Source organism: Phoxinus phoxinus (genome assembly GCF_949152265.1).
Source record: "Phoxinus phoxinus genome assembly, chromosome: 9".
Lineage (NCBI taxonomy): Eukaryota > Metazoa > Chordata > Actinopteri > Cypriniformes > Leuciscidae > Phoxinus > Phoxinus phoxinus.
The window spans coordinates 15435760-15459182 of record NC_136884.1 but is presented as its reverse complement, the minus strand read 5'-3'; the positions used below and the strand labels follow the sequence as shown (position 1 = coordinate 15459182).

General features: G+C 38.8%; 1 protein-coding gene across 5 annotated transcripts in view; it reads left to right on the top strand.

Annotated features, from left to right (window-relative positions):
• Positions 1–23423, top strand: part of celf2 (cugbp, Elav-like family member 2) — a 620189-nt gene that overhangs the window by 421365 nt on the left and 175401 nt on the right. The window lies entirely within an intron of this gene.

The window sequence follows — 23423 nt, the reverse complement described above, 5'->3', positions numbered from 1 at the left end:
TGAACAAAAAAGCACAGAAATCATACATGAGTCCATACATGTTAAAAAAATCTAATATTGTTATCATAAATAGCTATTTATTCCTGGTTTAACCTATAACAATTAGGTTTGTTGGTATAAATTGATGGATTTATCTTGATTCAGTGATCATATTTTTGACTTGAATAAAGTCAGATTGACTTTAATTTAGAAGTTACAATATTTTAGTTATCTTCAATATAGTCCAAGCATTTTGAACCCAAAGATAGCTTTGTGTGAGGAATAAACCATAATTTAAGACGTTATTCACTGAAGTCTTCTGCTCCACCGTACAGTAGCTGTCAAATCACATCTGTCCTGGGCATGTTTAAACTTGGCTACTGGATAAGTAACGAGACTTTAAAATTAAATCAAACTTGGCGCAATGTGTTTTGACAAGCTTGAATGGTAGAGATGCAAATCTATGGGAAGTAAAACCTGGCATGACACATATACAGCAAGCTGCAAGTTACGGAGTGCCTTGTCAAATTTGAATACATTTTATATATATATAAAAGATTGACAGATACAGTGGAAGAGAAGCTTTTCAGTGAAATAATTGGGATCTTGGGAGAGGAATATGACAGCATGTTGGGTGAGCTAATGACTACAATTTGGTAATCATTACAATTTCAAATATATACTTGCGTAGTTTATATTGTTACTTTTATTTTAAAGTGCATGAGTACACTCAAAAAACAACAGTTACAACAGCAACAAAAAAGTCTTCATCTTAGCCTGATTTTTTTAAATATATTTATTAAACATTTTTCAACTTTAACTGAAAGCACAACACAAATATTTAAATCACAATCAAGAAAAAAAGAAAGAATGAAACAAAAAAAATAAATCAGCAGAGGTGTAATAATGAGCACATTTATCATATGCCACTAAAAGGGTAAAATAATTAAATAAATAATTTCATAAATAAATACACTAGATAACTGCAGTACATTACACATTCAAACCCATTATTTACCGCAGAATAGTTGACAATTCAGTGCCTAGATTATTGATATAAGGCTTCCAGACACTATAAAACTGGCCTGGCTGACCGTTAACTTGACAAGTTAAATATTCCAGCAGAATTAGTTCCATCAAAGTCTTGTGCCAATCCGATAGTCAGAGTCTTGTCACTTATCCACCTCAGTAATATGTTTTTTCCTATAGCTGCCAAAGCAAGAAGAATATACAGTCTCTCTTTTATATATAAAATCAAAGCTTAATCAGGCAGACCAAGGATCAAAAATAAAGAATCCAATTCCAACTCCTTATCAAAGATATTACTAATTTCAGAAACTATATTGGCCCAATATATTTGTAACTGATTACATGACCTAAGACAGTGAGTGTACCAATTTGTGTTTTGCAATTAGAGGTGAAAGGGGATTTTTAAATGCATGTCCGGTTTGGTGAAGTATATCATACAATTCTGAACCGTATAGCCTTGGCACGATTACATAGCGAAATAGATTTAGCATATTTCCAAATACTTCCCCATTCGTCCCTCTCCCAAGCAAGTATAATACAAACCTACATTTCCCTCAGATGTAGCATTGAGAACATTGTATAACAGACTCACTGACTTGTCTAGGTGTCTGAAATAGTAGTTTTTCTATAAGAGACATACTTCTGTTATTATAATGAGGTATCTTTCAGAATAGTTTCTAAAAAGAAAAAAAGTCCCGCTTTAATAATTGATACCGCTGTATCAACTCCTCAAAAGACATCAAACCTTCATCAAACAAGTCTATAAGCCAAATAATGCCTAGGTTCACCCAAAATTTAAACCTCTCATCAGATCCACTTGGAAGGAAGTCCGGATTGTTTGGTATGAGAGCGGAGGTTAACTTAGTTATTCCCTTGAAACGACAAACAGCCATCCATGCCTTAAGTGCATTTACAGTTACAGGGTTATCACAATTATCCAATATGGATATGTTTTTTTTTTTTTATGTTTTTTTTTAAAACAACAAATCCACAAGGGGAAGTTTTGACAATGATTGTTCAAGGTCCAACCACATAGAAGAGTAATCAAGAGGAACCCATGTCTTAGCCTGAATTTAATTCAAATGTAGACATTGGTTCCATACGCTGGATTTAAGTATTAACATTCTAAGAACTCTTTATATAACAGGACATTAATCACTAACAAGATTCTCTCTTTGTTGAAGATTCAATCTTCCTCACATGCAATAACACATATTTTCGACATTTCTGACAACTTGTGAGATATTCAGTGACCAAAAATGTCCATATGGATTTACTTTTCTGTTTTACCACTTTGTTCATTACACACAATGAAATTACATTGTCACAAAATGTTTCAGAATTACAATAATTCCTAAAGCATGGCCTCATTTTAATCAAGAAGATTGAACAAGCAGCAAAACTCATTTGAGAGTGGTTTTGAAATCCTTTTATTCGACTCGGCATTAAAAACATGTTCAGAAAACTCTTTTGAACCCCTCCCCCGTTTGACAAAAGAGAGAACATCTTCAGCCCCCTGAATATTCTCAGTGTTCTGTGCTTGCATCTCCAGGTTACAGGGTCCTCCATTAAAACCTGCAATAAATCCACCTGCCCATCTCATCTCAACGTTCAAAGCCACAATGTCACATAGAAACTAATATCTGTGCCCTTCATTCACTCGCCCATGCTTTATTTACCCGCTGACCCCCATCATGGTCCAAATGCACTGATCCGTGTCAGCGTGACAGACAGGGTGAGCGTGGCTGCGGACCGATTCATTTCAGCTTGCGTGCCGTGGAGGTGGGGAGGGGCATTCATCCAGCCCACACTCATTCAAACGTCTTTCTTTCACCACCCGATAGCTCAACCTCTAGTAAGCTTACCGTACGCCATCCGGGGCTCCATTCGCTGACCGCAATCGTTTCGGCAAGGTTACAAAACTGTTCCACAGCTTGTAGAGTAGACTTTTGGCTTGCATTTGAGTCTTGTGGGTCAAATACAAAAATAATAAGCGGTTTCACATCGCAGCCTTTGAAAACCACAAAATGTATCTTCTTTCTATTGATGTATTCGGTTTGGCACCCTGCTCCAATGTTGGCTGCCCTCGCTCTCAGCTGTGTTTGTGTGTGTGGGGTGCTTATGCAAGCACCGCCGGAAACGCAAAGCACTTGAGTCTCTGACTCTTGGCCTCTTTGACTTTGCTTCCGCTTTGTTGGTGTACTGAGAACATTAGCCGGCTGTTCTCGGCTCTGCAACCACCGCTGTTAAAGGGATAATTCACACGAAGATGATTGTCGTTATTTACTCACCCTCATGTCGTTCCAAAACTGTATGGGTTTTTCTTTTCCCCTTGTGGAATGCAAGAAAATAGTGGCCAATTCATTATAAACACGCTTGTCGCAAACAGCCTTGTTTTGGCATCAATTCTGTTGATGCGCAATTTCTGATTTACTCTACATTTGGTTTCTAAAGGCTTGGAATTGTTCTGATCAGTACTAAGCACCAGAATTGCAGTGATGTTTTATATAACTTAAAGGCCCACGGAAGTGCCTTGAAATGTGCAGCATTATTTAGTGTGTTGACGTAATTTCCACTGAAACAGGAAGATAGGGCAAGACATATAAATCAGCTCCTCCCCTTTTTAAAATAGCCAATAGCTTTTAGTTTATATCACAGCTCGACCAGAGCCATTGAGCTTGGTAAAGCCGCAGTTTCCTCCTAATTTCCTCCATATCGCTTTACAATATAGCATTCTGTGCAGAATTCAAATGGGTCCAATATGTTTTCCGGTCTGCGCCAACTCGCGCATATGATCCGCTCTGTGCTACCGTGTCTCTGGACTGGAGCTACGCCGTTTGCGTGACTAACGTGGAACCAGACTTCATTCACCCCAGTCGAAAGTATATTTACACTGTCTGAATCATTCCCTATATAGTGCACTATATGTCATTCACCATGTGGCAAATAGTAAATGTATGAACTAGTGACCGATTTTAGCCACAACTTCCACATCTATTTATAATATAGGGCCAGGATGGGACGCTTTAGTTTCTAAAGAGCATTTGATTGGACAGAAAATCTGATTAGAAGCTGAAGTGCAGAGTGATGTCATGAAAATCATGTATCCATATTTATCCATACTGATATCTTCTAAATGCAAATTGTGTCATTGTTTCGGAGCGTATGAACATATTCATACTAAAAGCCAAACAACTTTAAGGTGTGTGTTTTTTTATATATAGTGCCAACTGAGGACTTTCATCATAAAAGTATGAGAATGATCCAATTGCTCATTAATTTCAAATGATCTAGATTGGATGGAGTCTCTCTTTTGATCAATCTCGAGGATGTGGTGAGATTCTCGATAACTTGTATAGTCTCCTACCATGTTGTCAACTCTGACAAAGAAAAAGTTATAAATTCAAGTGCATTTACAAAAAGATATACAGAAACTAGATAAAAATGTATAATCAAGAAATTGGAAGTATTGCATGGTATGCGTGATTGACAGAATATTTCTGAAACATTTTAACACTCAAACGTTTGATAGATCAGTTATGCAACATCTCATTAAAATCATTTGACAGTATGCACTAATACCAAAGTCTCTGGAAAGAGGTTTGCTATTTGATGTTCATGTTCCACAGCCTTGAATAATCAGTCCCAGTGAGGTGATTTCTTCCACTGGTTGGGCTTTGTGTTTTGTTGTGGTTGTGAAGGTGCAGGATTTCATTTCAGCGCATGATGTGCTTGGGGAGTGCTGAACTTTTGGAGCACCGAGAGGATCCTTGCAATCTGGAACATGCAGCTGGCAGCTGGAAACTCAGAACCTGGTGTTACTGCTGTTGTCTATTTCCTCTCTGGCCTGGAGACTCGGTATTTGGCGTATTTTATTAGGGTCTCCCAGGGATGCAGACTCAGTGTGTGGATGTTATTGTCTCAAACCTTCCACACTGGAGACTCGGAACACCTCTTGAGCTACTCTTTATCTCTTTCTGACGTCCAGTCAAACCTTCACAGCCTGTTCTACTTCAGCAGTTGAAAGGGACACTGCAGTTATGTTGTCTACTACGAATACCGCATGACACTGGTCCTAGCCATGTTGCAATGCTATAAGATTATATGGAAAAACTATGTGTTTGTCCACATCAGATGCGACGAGGCTACAGGATGTGGACAGGCTCTCTCTTCAAGCCCACCACTTTCTCACACACACTAAAATAGATAAGTTCATAATCAAATACTACACATTTTAACCTTATTTATAATACGTATTCAATGAATGTTACAGTCTTTGTCATGGGAAACAAAGAGTTCACAATTTGAACGTTATTTGCATGGTAATTTAAAATGTTTACTTTCATGTTCCACTGGAAAAACAACACCATGGTATGACTTGAGAGTGTGTAAATGACAGAGTTTGAATTTTTGGGTGAACTATTTCTTAAAAAATAGCTGTTGCTTTTGTCTCGGCTAATCCACCTTTAGGGATGGAGATACGCAAACTCAATCATAGAATCCTTTCACGTACTTGCTAAAGACGTGTTATAATTCCCTCAGCTTGGCTAAAGATGGAACTGTCAATTTGCCGTGTCATGTGAAGGGGCTGGGAATAGGCAACATGATTAAATTTCTTTCTTTTGTGTAATTCGGTACATGTCAGATATTGTTTGTAGCGTTGTGGGCAAACGGCGGTATGGGGAAAGAGCCCCGTTTCTTCTCTCGCTCTGACAGAAGAGGCTATCGGTTCTGTTCGAGAGCCTGGCGGGGAATGGACACACTGACATTATCTTCCTCCTGCTTCAAACCTTCGTTCTTCCTTCTTTTGGTAACAAAGCCCCAGCGCATCGCTGAAAGGGGCCTGTCACCCCAAATAAATGATCTGTTTTCAGTGACTTCATTACAATGGGCTTCCTAAATATGGACTCCTTGAGCCAACCCTAGTTGTCAGCTGTGGGTTTGACAGGAAAGTTCTTATGTGGGTGGAAGGCGGAGTGGAGAGAGTGTGTGTGTTCGCCGTGTGTGTGTGTGGTATGACACGGGTAATTAATAACCTCCTGTAAGCCTGAAGCCTGAGTGATTTGAAGGCCAGGGCAGGAAGATAAAAAGAGCATTCACACACTAAACATACACACAAAAGACACCTGCTGAGTTTTATTTCTACTGATGAAGTAATACAGTTCTGCACTGCAATAAGAAATTAATTATTTTTTGTAAAAAAAAAAAAAATGCCAGTCGAATAAGAGACTTGTTCTCAACAATGTGGCTTGTTACAGAATAAAAAAATGGTGTGTGTGTGTGTGTGTGTGTGTGTGTGTGTGTGTGTGTGTGTGTGTGTGTGTGTGTGTGTGTGTGTGTGTGTGTACAAATGTTCTAACTATATGGTCACACTTTCGTTTATTTTCACTATTAACGACTTTTTCCTCATTAAACGCCAAATTACTGCTTATTAATAGTCAGTAAGGTAGTTTTTAAGTTTAGGTATTGGGTATGATTACGTGATGTAGAATATGGTCATGCAGAATAATTTATATGTGCTTTATAAGTACTAATAAACAGCTAATATCCACTTGCTAAGCAACTAGTTATTAGTGAAAATTGGAGCCTAAACTAAAGGGTGGGAATGCATTTTATTCACTTGTTCTAAACGTAAACAACAAGAAAATATTCCAGTGACACAAGACTTCTTTTTAAAATAGCCTGACATAGAAGCATTGGCTAAACCAGTGGTGTGAGTTTGGGGTGGGGCTACATGTGTATTCAACCAATAACAGACCAGGTTCATGAAACCTGTTTAAAAACATTCCTTTTAGTTTTACAATTTCATACAGTGTCGTTAACGTTGTAGAAATCACACACTTCACCTTTACAGGAACCAGAGAACAATAACCCAATATTAACGGTTAAATGAGCTGGAACTCTTGGGGGAGCTGTGATTTGATGCTGGGGGTATAGGAAAAGATGAAAAAGTGAAAGTTGGAGGAGAAACTGATCTGACAGTTCAGGAGGCTGAGATCGGGGAAGAGATAAAGAAAAAATCAGGGATAAAGAGACAGACAGAGAAAGGGGTAAGACGCGAATGAAGGAGATTTCCTATTCCGTCAGACAGACCGTAGCTCATTCATTATTTTGTGGAAGCAATTACCACAGCCACCTGCTTTATCTGTAGCGCTCATTGTTTCCAGAGCTGTCTGAGCCCTCTCTCTCTCTCTCTCTCTCTCTCTCTCTCTCTCTCTCTCTCTCTCTCTCTCTCTCTCTCTCTCTCTCTCTCTCTCTCTCTCTCTCTCTCTCTCTCTCTCTCTCTCTCTCTCTCTCTCTCTCTCTCTCTCTCTCTCTCTCTCTCCTCTCTCTCTCTCTCTCTCTCTCAGTAATGGTGGCTCAGCTCGCTTTGATTAAAGAACTCCATTTCAGTGTGTTAATAATGAATAGAACACACACACACACACGCACACACACACACACACACACACACACACACACACACACTAGTGCCGTCACAGGTTGTGTACAACTCGCCTTGTCTTGCGATCCTGCTTTCACGAGGTCGAGAAACCATATCCCAGATGTACACGAGTATTTGTGGTTGTCATTTCATGTTATATTTGTCTGGCTCTTACATTTAATAATCAACCTCTGCTGCACAGGCCCGCTGATAAGAGCAGCTTGTCATTAAAAATATGCAATTACAATGCTGATACAGCTAAAGCGAAGACACACTGCATTATTATAGCAACTTTAGAAGGGATTTCATCAGCCGAACAAATACATTATCATTTTAGCGAATCCACTTCTTGACGGAGTTTGTTTTTGTCTTGACCAGCACACAATTAATATGGTAACATCAGTAAATAAGATGTAAATGTTATTTAGAAAGAGACTACTATAAGTTATTAAATTGAAGGTTATGAAGAGTTATCATAATAATTGCGTCTATTATATTGAGAATCATTTAAACATGTTTAATGTGACATTTTCTCCTAGAATTAGAATAGTTATTCAGGGGAAAAAATTTATTGGGAATTCAGTTAATGGATTTATCCATGAAAAAGTGATTGGATTGTAAAAAAAAAAAAAAAAAAAGTGGGCGTTTAATTTGCATGCACTGTAAAAAGTGAAATTGAAGAGCCTTTTCTCTACCTGATCTAACCCTGAAGAGTATCAGTGGGACAACCTAATGTAGTCATACTGTGTTAATGGTTTAGTGATATTAAATTATATTTTTAACGTTTAATAGGCCAGTTTATTTAGATGGAGCACATTCTGTGGCAACTGTTTATTTTATTTTATTTATTTATTTACAGTGGATGACCTTCTTTCTGCTGAACAGCTCTAATAAGATGAATGATTTTCTTCCCTCTGTCTTAAAAGCAAGGTTTGTGCTCTGGAATGCATCCATCATGTTTTATTCAAGTCACTGACACTGGCTGCATTCACACTGTCAGGTTTTGGGATTGACAACCGCATTTACTTACAGGTGTGAGTCTTGAAATGTCCCGTTCATACAGCAACTTACATTCACCCTCTTGAATACTGTCTGTATGAACATGTAACGGAGTCAAGCCTGTATTCTTTTACCAGTAACCATAGGAACAGTGACCAAAGTAATATTATAAAAATGACGCAAACATAAAACTGTAAAGTCATCACTTTTGACGACCAATCGAGCAAAAAGTTCATCCGTCAAATCCAAGCGTAGATCTAAAACCTTCAGATGATAGACAGCTCATATCCCCATCTCTGTAAATGACTGAAAGCACATATGAAAACCCGCAACACGCAGTAGCGGATTTCTGTACGACGTGACAGACGACTAGTTGTCCAGTCCGGTTCCATTCACACACAAGGGTTTTCCGGGAATGCGGTTGTGAAAATGTACAGGTGTGAGTTCAGTTATAAAATGTGTGTGTCACTCAACACAATAACTGAACTGTGTGTGTGTGAACGTAACCGTATTAGGGACTCAAACACATGACTGACAACCGTAGTAGTTGCTGAGTGAACATGGCCTCTTTGTCCACTAAAACGGGGGAAATGGGTGAGGAAACGCAGGTAGGAGAACTCTGGAGGAATCTCATGAATCTCAAGAGTAACTGGGATTCCACAGGAGACAACTTCAGGTAAATAGAGTGGGTAAGTAGATTAGGTAAAGAGTCAGTAATCCACACTGGAGACCAGTGACTGAGAAGTGTGTGCTCTCGTACTATGGATGATGAGTGAGCTGATGAGGGACAGGTGCAGGCGATTAGAATTCTGGTGTGTGTGTGTGTGTGTGTGTGTGTGTGTGTGTGTGTGTGTGTGTGTGTGTGTGTGTGTGTGTGTGTGTGTGTGTGTGTGTGTGTGTGTGTGTGTGTGTGTGTGTGTGTGTGTGTGTGTGTGTGTGTGTGTGTGTGTGTGTGTGTGTGTGTGTGTGTGTGTGTGTGTGTGTGTGTGTGTGTGTGTGTGTGTGTGTGCGACACTGACATACACACTTATATACCAAGGCTCCATCTGAAATCACCCCTACACCTTTAAATAGAGCAGTATTAAAGGGAACAGCCATTTGTAGTGGTGTCCGAAACCATAGTGGACATTATCGACTGCACTCATTCAATCCCACAATGCACCGCTATAGCGATTGTACAGCCGAAGTACGCTCAAAGGCTAGATATTACCTATAATGCACTGTGATGGTCGCACCGAATTAATTAGAGTCCCACAACTGAATCATCCATGCATCTGTAACCCCTCCACCCGTGTCCTTCTCACCCCGCTCCGTGCGGGTCTCGAACCCAGGTCTCCGGCATGAGAGTCAGGTGTTCTAACAAGGAGGCTAAAGACTGCAGCCTCTAGCATCTGTCCCTACAGTGCCTATTGAGATCAGAGGAGTGAGGTTTACTCGCACAGCGGCTACTAGCTGGCCTCAGTTACACTCACCCCCCTAAACCTCACTCCCATCTGGGTCACGGCACCAATGTAACCCCACCACCCGGGTCCTACTCGCCCCGCTCTGTGCAGGCCTCGAACCCGGGTCTCCGGCGTGAGAGTCAGGCGTTCTAACAAGGAGGCTAAAGACTGCAGCCTCTAGCGTCTAGGTTTACTCGCACAGCGACTACTAGCTGGTCTCCGTTACACATCCAAACCGCTGGGCCAATGTGACGTATCATGTAAATAGCGTATTATATAAATTCCTTTTTACTTGATTATTCAAATGTTTAATTAAGGTTTATACATGCTAGTTTCCATGACAGAGTTCAAGATAAATCTTTTCATTACTACTGGAGCTGCCAGTTTGCCAAGTTTCAAATAATTATTAAACAGCAAGCACAAAACTATGGAAAAGCAGCAGACCTTCCGGCTCACTCAGTGTCCAAATTCACTCATTCGTTTTCATTCGCTCCTTAATGGATATGAATGGAGTAATGTAGGTAATAGTATGAGGGTATAGGGAGCAATTTCGAACACAGCCCAAGTTCTGTCGTGAAACTCTAGATGGTCCAGGCTGACGGGTCCTTAATGCAATCTGATGATATTTACATCATTAACTAACATGGCACAAGCTGATTGGTTCAACCACCCTAGGCTCATTAGAAAAACGTACCCGTGGCAACAGATGAACGTGAATATGGAAGCGTTTTATTGTAGTTTGTACGTTTCACCGCAGTTCCGAATTGAAATATCCAGTGAGTTTCACCAAAATCCGAATGCTCCATTTTAAAATAACCTACACCTACTAAAGCCTAAACCTCTCCGATAGTGTTAGCAAATGTGACATAAAAACGCAATCGTAACCACAACATTTTGGCTTATTTTGAACTTTTCTCTTCGAGCGCTTTTATCGCGATTCTCCGCATCACAAGTTTCTGTACCAGCTGAGCTACTGAGCAAGCTTGGTACGTCAGTAAAACCGAACATATGGAGCTGGTTAATGATGCAAACTCCAAAATATATTCGTTTACAAATCATATACTATAGTAAAAAGTGTTTTGAGGTCATAACATAATTGTGCAAGGTGCCACGTGAAAACAAGTCTTTATTAATCCATAATCTGCCCTTGTATTCATAATTGTGTGTGAAAACGATTAAAAGTGCGGGCTGTTTTACTCCCTCTAGTGGTCCTTTCTTTTGGAAACTGCAGTGATATGTACATATTGGTACGTATTTTGCAAAATGTTGCCACAGGTAAGTTTTTTTTCAATGAGCCTGATCTTAGTTCAAACTGCATAAATGAACTGTACTTAAGCATGTTTGTCTAATTGGCATGTAAAAAAAAATATCTAAAAATATTTGAAACAACACTAGATGAAGATAGCAAGACTGCTAAAGATTTTAAAACTTGTTTTCAGAGAATGCATTTTTAATGCAAGCGTTTTATCTTGACATTGACTTTGACATTTATATTCAAGATGCAATCTATAACAAAGTCTAAATATTGTACACCGTGTTGCTTCTAAAGTAAATTTGCCTCCTTTAAAGGATTTTTCGGCTGATTAAAAACTCATTAAAAAGTTGTTTTGGCAGTGCACACACATGACATTTGTAAATGATTTCATTTGACTTAAGACAGATGTGGAAACTGAAACAGCTGGACCTGCTGTGCAACGGGACGTCTATCAGAACGTTATGTCAACTTAGTGCCTTTTGCGTCGCTGCATTTGTCATTGTTGTTTTCAAAACTGTTCGGACATTATTCCGCTCTATGGCTTCTCCCTGCTTTTTGGGGCCACTCCAGAGCCCATTTTCCCAGATTTAACGCCAGAAAAAGGGTCTAATTGGGTTGTGTCTGTTAAATAGTGAATGTTAACTGTGTTAAACAAGGGGACAGAAATATAGGCAGACCCTTTGAAAGTTATCATTCTGCTGGCAATGAGTACAATGCACGTGCAGAATAGTGTGTGTGTGTGTGTGTGTGTGTGTGTGTGTGTGTGTGTGTGTGTGTGTGTGTGTGTGTGTGTGTGCTGACTGCTATAGCTCTTCAGACCAGCTGAAGAGGTAATTTGGCTTTACAGGGGTCCAGATTAAAACTGATTATGGTCATTTGATGAATTGCTCCAAATTATAGACTTGGACACGACAGCCACAAATGTGCACAATTAAAAATTGGAGAGAATGAGAAATCTCTCTCCCTTTTTTCTTCACTCTTCCCTTTCACTCACATGCTCTTACAGTCTTTATTTATTTATCTCTCTCTTATTCATTTTTCCTGAGTTGAACTCTTCTGCTATCTAGTTTTCTCTCATTCCTTTTGCCTGACATACTCTCATTTATGTTTTTCTGTACCAAAGAATTCACCTTGAATTAGATTTACCTTGAACTCCTTTACTCAGGATGTCACTTCATCGTAAATATGTTGAGTTCCAACGTCATTACATATCTCGTTTGTATGTTAACATCTGTAGCAGTTTTGTTGTGTACAATGTAGAACTTGTATTTTTATCATTATCATTATTTAAGGACTTTTGTATTTTGAAAATTACCACATGCAAGTATTCACTCTTGTTGTGCTCAATAGCATTACTACCTTTCGGCTAGCGTCTATCCTGAGTTATGACATGAATGTGTGTGTCAGCTCAGGATGAGGCAAAATATGAAAAATAAAAGCAGGATATATGCACAGCAGCCTTTATTAATAACAAAATCTAAATAACAATACACTCAGGTATATCAGAACTTCTTCCAAACACATATAGGACAACCAGCAATCATAGACAATAATGAACAAAGAACATTTGAGAGGGCTATACTATATATACACACTACAGGGAAACAAATGAGACAATTAACAAGACACAGGTGTAACACATGAGGGCAATTTAAAAAACATGGCAACTAATGAACCGGGACGAATGAAACATGAAACAACACAGGAACAGGGTATGTTTAGATGACAACAATGTACTAAAATGTAAATGTTTTTCCTTTGCATTTTTGTGTAAAGAGTGACGACAACGTCTTCAAAACGATCCCCGCTCACACGGATCCGCGGAAACGACTAAAAGCGCTGTATTATGCTGCCAGGCCAGTAGTTGGCAGTATCAATTAGTATAGAAACACTATGCACCTTTAGACTGAACACTTAATACGCATGTTGTTATTGTTTCACTGTTTTCAGAAATGTGCTTTTTTATTGTTTACACGTACAATAACGCTATTGTTTTCAAAACCTTGCTCTTTGAATCTGGTTTTCAAACATTTGCATTTTCGGGCCCCCAAAATGCAGAGGTCGGGTAATGAAAACAGCCAAAACGCAAATATGCATAAGTATGTTTCAGAACTTTTTTTTTTTTTTTTACTTAATTCAGTAATCCACACTTTGGTTCTCATCACGTCTAATAAGTGCGTCTGGCTTATTCATTGTGCCTCACATCTAAAGCTCACAGTTGAATTTCTTTTATAAAAGACACTCTGTCCTGTTGTGTGTGACTCAAACCTGATTTTAATGGGCCCTGTGGCTATAGTGAATTTCGACACCTTTCATGCACACGCTTTTAACTTCCGCCCACTGTCTAGCATTTCAGAATTAAGGTCTGCACTTTCTGTTTCTGTCTCCCGCTCTTGTTCTTCAGGTTGTGGTCTTGACCTAGCTTGCTTTGAGGGTTTTATGGGACTAAATGTTTGGATCACATGGCTGTCAGAGGTTGCCGTGGTGGGTCATGGTGAGAGACTGTGCCACCAGTAACCCGGTGTTACCTTTTAATACCCTCTCTGGGCCTTTCTGTTAAGCAGACAGTTTCATAAGGTGCAGAAAGTCACAACTGGGTCTAAAACAACTAGAAAAGACATAATGTCTCAGCTAGAAGGGATGATGTGTGAGTTCCAATGTGTGGGTTTACTTGGGGACAAAATGTCCTTGTGCTCTTAATGGATCTTTTGAAAGAATTTGGTCCACATGTTGAGTCAAACTAGAACCCCAAAGCAATTCCATTTGCTAAAATCATACAAAATCAATTTCACTCACTATAATTAGACATGTATCCATTTAGAAAGCTAAGTGTGTGTGTGAGTGTGTGTGTGTGTGTGTGTGCCTGCTCAGAGAACCAAATCCGTTGTTTTATGTAACAGATATCCCTTTATAGATTCCATCATTAAAGCCTATGGATTACATAAGGAGTAGCTTTTTCCTCGGCCCTCTGTGCTTGCTGATAAACTCGGTTGTTTGGTGGGACAGAGTTTGCCAAGCCTGTTATCGCCACTCCAGTACAAGCGCCAGGAAGGAGGCATACCAACGGAGACAGTTGCCATGGTAACACTGCTACTGGTGGCAGCCGTGGGATGTTGAGGACATTAGGAGAGAGAGAGAGAGAGAGAGAGAGAGAGAGAGAGAGAGAAGGATGGTGGAAGAGTTTCAAACAGTATGCACTCAAATAAACCTGGAATTTGAAAATGTTAAAAACAAACCATAGTACGCAATACAGTGTAGCTGACTTAACTATTGCATACATTAAAAAGTGATCGAATTGCTTCTTAGCCTATATCTAAATTATTTCTAACATTTCAACTCCTCTCGTGACTATGTGAAGCTGGTAAACATTCGCTAAAGTATATTAGAAATGGACTGTTTATCTAGTGAAAATTATTTAGGAATTACTTCTGTGACCGTTGTAAATAATCTCACTGCTCGAAAGATGATTTGGCCAACTTTACAACTAAATTAATGAATTCGTCTTAAAAAATCTCCTAAATGCATTGCCTCCACATCTAATGGAAATGCATTACTGCCTGTGTACACATTACATTTTTAGTTTTTTTAATTTTTACCTATCCCTCAATTTGAACAATTTATTTTATGTATCAATTCGCACATAAGTTGTATTTAGCCGGCCTGAAACTGAAATGTATTTACATATTTAACTCAATAAGGAGACTGTACGCAATTAGAAAAATACAACAACATTTGTTTTTAAATTATTGCATGCATTTGCAGTTCCACGTTTGCATTTCAACATCTGTCCAGTGCTATAATATAGATATAATTAACTGTTACATTCCACTGAGTGCTGTCCACACAACTTGTCAAACCAAGTAATTATGAGGGAGAAAAAAAGAGATTAATTGGAATTAATTTTTTAGAAAGATTGACAGCTGCAAGTATAATCCACTCTAACAACAGCCCTTTAAAGGTGTAACAAGAAACAGATGAGTATTATTATGTTTTATCACTCTTGCTACAATTTGCAAATGCACGCTTTTATAGATGTTATATTTAATGGATTATATATATGGCTCCAAAGAACTTTCTCAAAGAACAGCACATTGAATAATAGTAGAGATGTCAACTAAGAATTCGTGGTGACCCACCTGTCATCAGTAACAAAGTACTAGATATATATTCAATAACCACCATATGTCTTTTTTTTCCTCACACAAACACTCACACACACAAGGCAATGATATAAGCATTAACATGGGCCAAATCCACTGACAACCCATAATTCGCCGGCTTCTGATGTTTACGTCTGATTATAGTTATCTTAGTATCAGGAAATCAATGAATACAGGAGGTGAGGAAAGATCACACACGTGTGTGTGTGTGTGTGTGTGTGTGTGTGTGTGTGTGTGTGTGTGTGTGTGTGTGTGTGTGTGTGTGTGTGTGTGTGTGTGTGTGTGTGTGTGTGTGTGTGTGTGAGATTGAAAAATATATTCTCTGATTATTCGGTGTAGCTGAGTGTTACATAAGGTACTTATAAGACAATCAAAATCCACAAATGCAGAAAATAGTTTTGATTCTTTCCAGGCCAATATTTCTGTGAAGTAGCTAAAAATAAATGTTGCAGTATGATAGCAACAAATCAACCTTAAACACTATTAGCATTCAAAGACCGAAAACAAAAAAAGAGATCCAAAGAGAGGGGGAAAAAAACAGAATGTAAAAAAATGAAAGACTGTAATTATTATTATTGTATAGGGCCAGTTGAAGATATGACGATACAATGGAAACATAATGCCAGACTTGAACCCACATGTCCTACTACTAAGCCACAACTCATTGTGTTTACCTTTCTTAAACATTTATTTTACTGGAGACAAACACATTTATTTGCACATTTATATAGTGGCAAGATTAACTCTTTATCTATTTTGCTTTATCTTTTGTTTGTTTGTTGTTATGGTTTTCGTTTGAAAAAGTTCAGTTTCTACTAGGTTTTGTGTGTGTCACAATAACTTTTAAGGTGGAGCAAAAGTAGAAAATTCATGAGGATGTGCATCTTTGGTGTTGGAGATGTAGTAGTATGTCTCGGGTTATGAATGTAACCCCGGTTCCCTGAGAGGGCAATGAGACGGTTGTAACGGGTTATGTATGTAACCCTAGTTCCCTAAAAGGGGAACGGGAAGTTGCGTCAGCAAGCATCAGTTTCTTTGAAAGGTAATACAGTACTTCTCCAGTCCAGGGAAGAGGGTGGTGTTGTATAGTCACATATCTGATCTACTCGTATAATGTATTTTTTGACAATCCAGTCCGAAAAAGATTGTTTGTTTCCTGGGAGGTTGCCTCATTGGCACTCTTAATGGTGTGTTTACAGTATCTACCAGCAGGGTTTAACTGCTGAAGGTTATCAGACAAACTTTGATTCCAGTGGAAAATACAGCCATAGTCAATGCGCAGAAACACGAGGACCACCTCAGTTGTGGAGACTATTTTCCAGCTGTCCTTTCATATCATCTTACCACATGTGAAAGAGGACATGATACAGAGTGGAAACTGGGCACAATCACTGCTAATAACCTGCCAACCAGAGAAGCTTGTACAAGTTTCTTGTTGTCAGGCTGCATTAGCCGAGGCCCCCAGATAGTGGTTCTGATGATGTGAGGTGGCACCTCTTTTGGGATGGCAGTAATTCCAGGCATATGGAGCTCTTCCAGTACCTTTCAAAATACAAGAAGAGAGTGGTTTCGGCCTGTGATGTCCAGCTATTTCAGTCTTCCAGTTTTCTTGTTTCTACCTGCCTGCAAGCTCCTGGTACATGGCATGACTTCTGTTTGATATGGGAACTTGGAGTTTTGGTTTATAGATCTAGTGATCTACTGAGATATTTGCAAGAATATATCATGGAATTGGCCGTTTAGCTGTTTTTAAGAGAGGATGAGTGCTGTTCCACTCTCTAGATGTTTACCTAGGCCTTCATTGCCTGGCTAATGGACTGGATAGGTTGTAAATGGCTCAGTCCATTTCTTCTTCAGATTTACATAGTTTTCTGCTGGCCTGTTTGGCAGCCCTGGGGTCTCAGCAAGAGTTGAAGGCTCAAAAAAGAATATTCTGAATTAGTACCAAGAATAAGCACCGCTTGAATTAACCCTGTCAACATAGAAGGGCCTTCCAATGGCATAACCCACTTGATTTATCCCATGACGTCCCAAACAGGCTCAGTCATGGATCGGTAGAGGTGAGCTTGTTGTCTTTAGACCTCTCAAGCACTGAACACCTTTCAGATAGCCTCGATCAAGGTGAATCCTATGGAGTTCCTCACGCACTTCTTGAATACCAAACAGGATGGATAGGAGCAATAGATCCGAGTCTATCCCACCCCAGAAAACAATACAATTTGACATCCATAAGAACATGTATGCCGTTGTATAGGTATGTAATTGTGTACCCCATTGGTTTGGAGGAGGACACATTGGCCTGGTCAGGATCCACTCTTTTAGTCCTACAAAATTCAACAGTTTCCACAACATTGCAGTCATATCTCAGCATTAGATTTGGCTTCAGGGGTAATGCATCAGATCATCTATCAGGAAGGATTTGTGACACTTGATGGACTTGCAGTCACCCACCTAATAATCTATGGCAACATCCAGGCCAATTGAGGGGCACCATAATGAAGAGTAGTGGCACCAGGGGCTTGGGTAGTTAGTTTCTGAGAGTCAGTTCATTTGCAGATTTCACAGCCAGCGAATCACATATCCTGTCGACCACACTGCCCACACCATGATGACCAGTCAGGGTATGTCAGTGGGCCAAGTCAAATGTTCAACGAGAGGCTCTTTTACTTCTACGGGATGCAACATAATAAAGTAGAAATTCTTGAACTTTGACATTACATATATGGAAATGATGTAGAAGATTAACAAGGATCAAGCAACATGTTTGACACAGTTACCTGCGTCTTAGAGAGCTGCATCTCTTAATCTACGCAGTTCTGTGTACTATGGTGACACATTTCCAATTGAAACAGAAAGTTTAGTTTTGGCAGGATATAGCTAAGGGGTTGTCTTTTTTGTTTGTTTTCTCTTTTTTTAAAATGGCCAATAGACTTTAACTTAGACCACTGTGGTGTTTTCTACATTCTAATTGCATTTTTATTCTAGAAAGCTTTTATATTTGGACAACATGTTATGCATCCGTAGGCAGGGGATGCAGAAAGAGACAGGCTGTATTATTAAGAGTATTTTCATACCTAATTGTTTGAAGACTCCAAGTGGTCTAAAGATATAAGATGAATATTTGAACACAACAATATTTCTGAATATGTTTTTTTGGGGTCATTTTGTGGTATGATTGAGTCCCCTTTTAAGTCCACTTACATTATGAATGCAGAAAGCACAGAGGTCACTTGCAGCTGTTTCCCTTTCTTTGCATGTAAAGTCTACTATATGCAAAAACAACCTAAAATGTATATATTTTCCCTTTTTTTTCAATTTTTTTTATCTGTCTTTAACAGCCAAGCATTTTTTTGAAAAGTGTATCATCCCTAATGCATTGACAGTTAACCTTTCAATGGTCCACCTCTGAAAGAGGTCGCAAAAATATTATCCTGCTTTTCAGTCTGCTTTTTTTTCTGTGAGATCCTAACCAGAGGGACTGTCTTAGTTATTCTGTAGTTTGTGTAATGTAGTGAGGTACTGTAGACTATTGATTGTCCATCATATATAAAAGATGGTTCATAATGTTGAACATCCTGGTGGATGACACTGAGAGCCTCAATAAAACATGAGCCCCAGCGAGCAGATGAAAAATTAATCGGAGAGAAAGAGAAAAGCAAGAGAAAGAATGAATTAAAGAATTGTTTCTATAACATTACTTTTAGATATCTGCATAAAAAGGGGCAGGTTTTACTGTCCTGTCAAAAAAACATTCAATTTCATTCCACTGCTTTTCACCTCTTTTTATAGGATGATCATTTATGTGAGTGTGTGTAAGAGAGCGAGACTGGGGCAGACAAAGGTGCCGAGATAAGTTATCAGACACACTCACATCCTCTAATTACCTTTTAATAGACAACCATTAAAGATTTCTATCATGAACCGTAATTAACCTGGGTCCACTCACACGTCACTCACTTTTATCTCTGTGTATGTGTGTCTGTTGGAATCATCTAGAGAAAAACTCTAGAATTTTGAAAAGTTTAAAGTGATTATCTGATTTACATCTTGTCAAGTGATAACCTCAGAAATGAAGCAGGTGTGTGGGGAATAAAATTAGAATCTCAGGCCATAGAATATAGACATTCTCTTAACCACTGTCAAAGCATTTTATTAACGTATGATTTATGTTACCCAGATAAAATTCACAGTTTTACTGGCTAATCAAAGTGCCAAGCCTCTGCCTAGATCAGAGTATGAGTGGAAGTGGAATATATTGCGTATTTTTACACGATTTACAGTATTATCATTATCTATTATTGTTCAATTAAGCTTTTAAAAAAAACACATATGATATTGACATCATATTATGACAGTTGACATTTCTAGTGTGGCAACGACTATAATTTACCTTATAGACCAATTTTGTGCTGACGTCACAGTTACGTCACGACATTAGCTAGAGGCAAAACAAAAGCAAAACAGATTCGGCTACATAGGAGCTTAAATTATTATTATTATTATTAAATGTCACCATGTTGTGTTGTTGGGTGCAAGAATCGACAGAGTAAAAGCCCCAATTTTAAAGTTTATCGCATAATGTTTTCTAAATGATTGTGATTATTTGTGAATCATCTATGATTGTATACATTGTTTTGATTGATTGGGACTAGACTTTTTGAAGAACCTAGTAAGAAAGGGTAATCAAATACATAGTTAAAAAAATCCATATGCTGTATCTGGAATTTCTAGAAAATATTCACATCATTAAAATTGCACCGTAATGTCACTCTTTACATTGTCGTCTTCTGGCCTTGGCACTGGGTAGGCAGAACATCGGATCGTACCACACAAGTCTTGACCATGACCATTCAGCACATAGGTAAAGGCATCTAAAGATATTCCCTCAGTTTCTAGAATAGAAGAATAGAATAGATAGAATAGAAGGCACTCAACCGGATGTAGCGTTAACACTAATCCTGTCAGATCGTCCATCCATTGACTGAGCGTGTACGGGTCAGCCAATCTGGTTCCCGCCGTTAAAATTAACTTTTGCAAATATCAATAAAATCGGATTTTCTCCAGTCATTGTTAAAAAAACAAGCTAACAAAACTTGCAAACTAACGTTAGTGAAGCGTCCAGAGGGATCATTCTGCCACCACCTAAGCTCCGTCCACATAAAGTCATCATGTTTACTAACTGAAAAGGGGTCTATTTTTCAATGCTAAGTAAGCTATTTCCTTTGAATGTGTGAGAATTCTTATTCATTAGACACTATAGATAAATAACTACAAGAATGACAGTTTGCACTAAATAAAACTATTTCCATTAAAAAAAAACAGTGTTTATGATTGCCATAGTAAATTTACAAAAATTGATAAAGACCAGTTTGCAATATCAAGCAGCATAACAGACTGTTTTTGTACAGCTAAAACAACTTTTCTTTCAATTGCCAGTAGGAAACGAAAAGTGTTTTTGCAGCGATGCCATGAAATATCTTTTTTTTTTTGGTTCTCCAAAGAGCCATATTTTGTCTAGAACCTTATATAAGTTTGGGTGTGAATAATCTTGTTATAGTTTAAAGACCCTGTTTTTTTTCACTCATTACCTTTTGTGTATTTCCATGTTAATGCATAAGCCAATTTTTCTCACCAGTGAACAGGGAGCAGACGAGACAAGGGAAATGTAAAACCCGGAGTGAATTTGAAGTGGAGCGATTACTGAATGCATTAACAGGGGAAGGGAAATTGCTATTACTCCACTCCACTCACATATCATGGTCTAGATATGCGATTTATTCCTTTTGGGTCCACATTAATGCCTGACCCATTAGCATATGAGCCTCAAAACCATCTCAGTAGGATAGTAACATGCTGGTACATCTGATTTTTTTTAAAGCGAGGCTTTAAATCATTGACATAATTAAGCATATACATATTAAACTTTGATATGTAATTCATTCGAGTCTCACTATATACAGGACATGCTCCTGCTGAAAAGATGAACACGGCCAATCACAAGTGAATGTTTTGAATGTTGGTCTCAAGGCAATTGGTGTTCACCAACCGGGCTTCTTAACTGTCTTATCCAGCAACATGTCCTTAGTTAACCAGCTTCACCAGACTTCCAAAGAATGCTTGTGACTATGTTGGCTATACTAATCCTAACACTTGTCAACTAGACAAACAGAACTGTATATTCTGCTTTGTTTTCTGTGTTATGTCTGTGAAATAATCAGTACTTATTACTTCTGGACAGACATAAATTGAAGCCTGAAGCTTATTCACATGTTCCACTATTTATTTTTTTATTTTGTTTCAGTTTATTCCATTCCACAACTATTTGTGGTGACAGCCGTAGGATTATTTGAATGAATTTATGTCCATGCTGGTTTATTTTTTTATGCTAGAATCTATTTCAGATAAACCCGCCACCAAAAACAAACCAAACTGAGGTTAGTCACTTTACATGTCAGTCAGACTGTGTAAATGGACTGTTCTTAGCCAGAAATGGACCGTACTCATATTTCTATCTCTCTTCTTTCATTCTGTCACACTCTCCATCTCTTGAGAATAGTTTTCAACATTCAGCGTCCCTCCACTTTATAATTCCTTGTGAAAACCACTGACACAAGAGACCGGCATAAAAGAAACTCAGTCTATCGTACAAGTCAGTTAGAGAGTAATTGAGCGATTGAACGTGTCAACTGAGCGATTGTGTTGAACAATTGTACATAGTGTTAATGCATACACCAAATTGTCTAGTTTACACACTGGACCCATTTGCAATCATACACGCTCACGCGTGTGCCCGGGCGTTAGGTGTGTGTGCCTGCATACATGAGTTGGCATCTTTGTTTAGTCGCTCTCTCAGAGTTTGCGTGGGTCAACCCGGTAGATTAGAACAGAGCTGGGTCAGACTCCGACGTGGAACAATTTAGCCGTGTGAAAAATGAATTACTCTCGAAAATGAAGTGACAGACGGAGGGGAGGAGAGGTGAGGTACGAACCCCCAGCACTCCAGAGAGGAGAGGGTGGCGCCGGGCCGAGCGTGACCCAGAGCAGAGAGCCGGTGTGGGGGTTGATTGAGAGGGCAGGGTCGGTCATCTTTCTGGCTGGATAATTTGGTTTTGACAGCAGCTGTTGCATAGCCCCATCCTGCCCCTATTAAAGAGGAGAGACGGGGCTGATTATACGCACACAGGGCAACACACACCTCCTCCGTCACTGTCACTGTTCTGCTGGTGATCACTCAGGAATCGACCAAACAAAAAACGTCTATTCACCCTTATGTTGCTCCAAACACTTTCTTGCATACGTGGAACACCAAAGGAGAAGTTCAGCAGAATGTTCGGATGAATGTTCAATCAAGCTCCAAGAACGACAAAAGTCATTAAATAAATTGTGGTAATTATTGTTGTCTTCTGAAGTCGATTTGATAGTCTTTTGTGAAGAAAATCGTACGATGTGCCGTAACCCTCTAAGAGCTGTCAGAGGCGCCAACACGATCGATTGCATTTTTTTTCCTTGTAATAGCGGGAAGATTTTTGGTCATACAGATAAGAGTAAGAAATTTGTCAAGAATGTAAAGGGTCTACTTTTATTTGTGTGTACACACACAAACATTTTGTAAAATAAAGAAGAAAAAAGGATGAGCTTTCTGACGTCTCTGTGCACTTTTTTCTCGAGCGCGTCAGAAAACGTAACTTAAACTCGAAGTTTTTATACTCGTACTTGTCTCACAGACATAATAAATACATCTAGAAACCTTGAAATATACGTGAACATGAATAAGCTTTGAGAGCTACGACGTAGGGAATATTTACAGTACCTCACAAAGCTATCAGAAGACTACGAGTATAGCTGTCATGATATCAGATTTTAGAAAAATGCACGATAAGGATATTATTGATAAAAAAAAATTAAAATGCTATTAGTCAAACTTATGTTTAAACCATTTTCTCCAAAAAACTTTCAAAAATGGCCAATGAATCACACTAAACATGAGTGTCGGACGCAGAGAAAGATTTTGTAACAATATTGGGTTGTAGGATGGCGAGGAAACCTCAATTCTGACACTATTTCCGAGGATTCTGCTCAATTCTGCTCACTATTTTGAGCGAGGAAACCTCAATTTGAGTTTTAAGAAGCACCCA